The following is a 5,178-nucleotide window of genomic DNA, read 5'->3' as shown; positions in this document are numbered from 1 at the left end:
AGAGTAGGACACGACTTAGCGGCAGCAGCAGCACTTAATAAACCAGCAAGGAGAAATGAAGGTGGGCAGGTAAGTAGGAGCCAGGACAGTGAGGAACCACTGAAGGGTTTTATAATACAAAGGAAGAAACTTATTGAAGCCATCTTTCAGAACCAACAGACGTCTGTAGAATGGACAGGAAGGACAAGACTGGGACCCAGCTAGGGTGAGGGGCTGTTGCAGGAATTCAGGTGCTGCTGATGATTGGAGCCAAGGGGATGGCAATACGTACAGACTAGGAATTGTGGGTGGGACCAGGTAGTTGAGAAGATACAAGATTAAAAGAAAAGGAGGAGAGAAAGTGACCCCCAGGTTTTTGCCTGGGGCTGCTGGGTGGATGGATGCAGAGAGGTGGGGTCAGTGTCAGGGATTCAGGAGGCAAGCTGGTTTGAGCAGGAGGGAAGCCATGAACCCATTTGGGACTTGGGGTTAAGGTGTCTTCACCATAACCTTCACCATAGGGCCTCCAAATGGAGATGACCTGGGGGCAGGTATACACAAGAACCTGGAGTTCAAGAGCCCAGCTGTGGAAGGGGCCTCACCTGGGGAAGGGAGCTTACAGGTGGGCTTGAGCATCCAGGCTGGGGGGCTCCAGAGAAAGGGAAGCAGAGCAGATGGAAGAGACTGCGTGTTCACTCCACACCTGGGAGACTAAGAGTGGCTCTGTGCGGCTGGGATGGAGAGGCTGGGCTCCAGCTTGAGGGCAGTGCATTTCAGCAGGGCACTGCCTTGCTGAGGTTAGCTTCTACGAGGAACGAATTGACAGAGGAGGGAGGGGGGACCCACGCTTACCATGAGCTGCTGGAACATCAGGAAGTCCCAGAGACTGCAGGGAGGAGAAACATGAGGAGTCCTGCTCTGTGAGTCTGGGACACAGTCTTGGATTTCCTTGGCCTCAGTCTTCTCATCCGTAGTACAGGGATTATAATACCTGTCTTCTTGGGCACATTGTGAAGATTAGGTGGGGTGGGTTTGAAAGGGGCTCTGCATAAGTCTGATTGGTATCCTTCCGTGGATGAATAGCTGGGCTGCAGGCCTCCAGCACGAAAGCTTTCTGGAATGCATTTGGAGGGATCCTGGGAGTGAGGATGGGGAGAGAACTCAGATCCCCAAATCCCACCAGCCTATCGACTCCCACACGTCCCTTTTCTTATCAAGGCCTGATGTATAGCCTTGGTGAGGCCAGGAATGACAGGAAGGTTATAAATTACAGAAAACCCAACTCCATCAAAGCACAAAGAAAACAATTGGCCTTCTCATTTCACTCTTCCACTCACTTCTCGCCCTGGATCTAGGGTCTCAAATAATATTGGCAAGGCCTGTCCCCTTTTCCAGCTCTTAGCTGCCTTCCTTGAGGTTCCTCACATTTTCAAACAACTCCTCTCTTGGGTTGGCAAGCTGGCCACGAGGGCTCCAGCCTGACACCCTCTCAGGGTGAAACATAGAAGGAAAGCCTCAGCTCCACCCTCCCTGTGTCTCCCTGGCTTGAACTGGGTCGTCTGCTCCTTCCTGAACAAGTCCTGCAGCTGGGAAACCAAACCCAGGGAGGGAGGAGGCAGGGTGAGATCCCCCAAAGCAAAATCACTGCATGTGCCAGAAAGAGAGCCACGAGGCCACTGCTTCTCGTTGAAGCACCTGTTTCTCATTAGCCCCTTCGATGGTCTTGAACTGTGCTTGCTGTTTGGGAATCCAAGGCCAGAGGCAAGGTGGGGACTATAGTTCATTGTCCCCTTCCCTTCCCTCATGCCAGCTCCTGCTGGCAGTGCCCTCAGCCACAGTCTGTTCTCCGAGCGGCCCTGTATGTGCAGATGGGCAGCCCTTTAGGATAATGTCACATGTGAGCCTGTTTTCATGCCTAGCACTGCCTCTGTGTTCCCAGGGTGTGCTCCAGAGAGTGCTGGGTCTGGCTGTCACTGCCTGGACAGCCTGGGTTCCAAGGGGCCTGAAAGCCAGTCCTTGAGTCCTCAAGAGCTCTGAGGGGGCTCCTGGTCTTCAGCCAACAGGACTGCACAGACCAGTTCTGCCATCTCTAGCCATCTCTAGGCCTCCATTTTCTCATCTGCAAAATGGAGTTAGCAACACCTCCCTTAGAGCTACATGAAGTAACGTGTGAAAGTTTAACAGAGTTCCTGGGGCTTAAACCAGTGCCTGTCAAACCATCTGCAGTGGACCTGCAGTATTTGTATAAAATACAATAAAAATAAATTAATAGGAAAGTTAAATTTTGAAAGATATACAAGCTCCACTTTTTAAATATTATATCAACCAATATGAAGTTGTTCTGTCAAATAGCTACAAAAGTTTCCAAAGTCTCAATCTCTGTACTTCTCTCATATGCAGACTGGTGACAAACATGTCCCAGAATAGCATGCTTCCATGGACCACACTTTGAGAAGCCCTGGGCTTCCCAATAATGGTTGTCTTCTTTTCCACAGTCCACTGCTGTTCATGCAATTATTATTTGAAAACTGACTTGTCTCTTTCCCCTTCTTGCAATTTCAGGTTTCACTGGAGCATAAATTAGGCTTGTTGATCGAACGGTGGAAACAAGTGTGTGTGAGGCCAGGCGGGGTTCAGCATCACACTTCCCAGGATATCATGAGCAGCTGCAAAAAACACACGGAATTTCTGACCTCACCAGGTTTATAACCTTGCTATGGTAGAGTCTCCTAGATAGTCACTGATATCTATTCTTCCCTTCTTTTAAAATAATAGTTTTAGGTGGGAACATGAATGTTCAGCTAAAGACTACATTTCCCAGCTTCCCTTGCAGCTAGGTATAGTCATGTGACTGAGTTTTGGCCAATGGGATATAAGCAAAAATGATTTCTGTCCTCTTGATTGGGTGAGCATTTCCTTGTCTCCCTTTCCTTCTTACCATCACCTGGGAGATCAAAAGAACTACAGCAGCTTTGGAGCCAGAGGTGGAATCTGTGCAAGAAAAATGGTAGAGTCTCCCTAAGAGTTCTGGATTGCTGACCTGCAGGCAAATACATTTCTATTTTGTCTAAGCCATTGTGTCTGGAGGTTGTTTTATCACAGCAGCCCAGCCTGGATCCTACCATTGAAATGAGCAGTGGCAACAGCTCCAGTGGGTTGACTTCTAAATACAGTAAGTATATATGATTTTCTAACATCCTTTAAGTACTAATACACCAGAAACGGTCACCTGTAATCCTCACACTAGCCCTTTGAGATGGGCTTCTCCCAAGTTCTACCCTTTCTCTGATCAGGAAATAAATCAAAGTGCCTGAAATCAAGGTGGCTGTGGAAGCAGAACATCCACAGAAAACCAGAACTGGGATGCAGAGCTAAGGCCATTCAACTCACTCATTCAGCAGCTAGATGTTTACCAGGCTCTGAGCTCGGCACTGGAGGCACAGCAGTGAGCCAGACGACTAGCTCCAGACCTCGTGAAGCTTGCTGCCTCCATGGGGGACATCCAGGCTAATCAGAAAAGCATTTGGGAGATAGGTAATCACAGTGGGCATGAGGTGAGGAAGGAAAAGATTACAGGACCAAGGTTGCCAAGAAGCTTCAGGCAGGGCACAAGGAGCCAGGTATGGAAGACACAGTAACTAGGATAGGGGCGGGACTTCTGGGAGCTTGGAGAGATGGCCAAGTACTGACCTCCTCCACATGGGCACTTAGGTGGCCCACCGACACAAGAAGGCCATCCGCGTATTTATTATGCCATCCTATGAGTGTGACATCTCAGTGAAGAATAGTCCTAAAAATTCTGTCTCCTGAAAATCTGAGATAGACTCCTTCTTACCTCCTTGGTTTTACTCGAGATGATTATTTTCCAAATGTGTCTTAAAAAGAAAGCACTCCTATTTCAACTACTAACAGCGATAAAAAAAAAAATTCCACCATCTTCTTACTAGAAAGGTAGCTTTCTGTGGTTGAAGAGCTCAGAGCCCACTTGATGACTCTTAAAAGAGACAGACTGTCTCTTTGTGCCTGTCTGAGGCTGAGAAGTTTCTGGAAGCATGTCTAGTTTATCATTTAGGGATAGATTTGCCTGGGAGTCTCCTAAGATAAACCTAAGTCCCAAGGCCTGACACGTTGTCATTTCCCGAGATTACTATATTTGTTTTTGCAGTCCTCCAGCTTGAACAAGGGAGTCGACAAGGTGGAGTTATATTTTATGGAAGGATTAGCAGTTTAAAGCAGCTTCCCTGGTGGCTCAGTGGTAAAGAATCCACCTGCCAAGCAGAAGACGTGGTTTCCAACCTTGGGTTGGAAGACTCCCTGGAGAAGGAAATGGCAACCCACTCCAGTATTCTTGCCTGGAGAATCCCATGGACAGAGGAGCCTGGTGGGCTACAGTCCATGGGGTCGAAAAAGAGTTGGACACAACTTAGTGACTAGACAACAACAAGCAGTTTAATGAGTAAAGGAGCAAAGATCTGTGTGTCCAGTCAGCAGTTCAGAAGTGAGCTGCAGGCTGTGGGGGACTTTTTACGTGTAATGATTCTCAGCCCAGCCCTTGGGTTTGAACCTCTATATAAGCATCAGCTTCCTCCCACAGCAGACTTATCCCAGGGCCTGGGAGTCTGCAGGTGAGGCTCCCTGTATGGCTTCCTGGTGAGTGAGTGCTGCTACGTTTTCTCCTCCACAGGAATCTGGGCCTCTGGCGGGGGGGAGCAGGAGCAGGGGGCAGGGTGTGTGCTGAGCAAGCAAGCCTTTGCCGCCCGTGTGGGTGATATCAGTGCGGCCGGGAGGGAGCAAAGTCAGGCAGCTGGGAGGGGACAGTGGCTGTGGGGGTGATGTACAGTGAGGCCCACTTGGGAGCACCCCAAGCAACAGTCTATAATCCAGACAGTCACTGGGAAGCAGGCCCCAGCCTTCAGCCCCAAGGGCGAGCTCCCTTGTGATCAGGGAAAATGGGCTGGTGGGGCCTCGGATGGGAGCCAGCGCCAGGCCTGTGTGATGGCCTCACTCCAGGAACAGAGGCAGAGGCCTCGAGGGGAGCTGAGTCAGAGCTCCAAATCCCCACGCCTCTGGCCTTCACCCTGACCAGCCCCTCCGTCCTCCCTTCTCAGGCTGACACCACCACCCCCACCCCCCCAGCAGCCAAGAGGCTCAGCGGCTCCAATTCAGGCTGCCCAGCAGCTGCTCTGGCCCCAGGAAAGA

The sequence above is a fragment of the Bison bison genome, unplaced genomic scaffold, assembly GCF_000754665.1.
Source record: "Bison bison bison isolate TAMUID 2011002044 unplaced genomic scaffold, Bison_UMD1.0 scf7180017864491, whole genome shotgun sequence".
In the NCBI taxonomy this organism is placed as follows: Eukaryota; Metazoa; Chordata; class Mammalia; order Artiodactyla; family Bovidae; genus Bison; species Bison bison.
Note: the sequence above shows the minus strand (reverse complement) of the source record.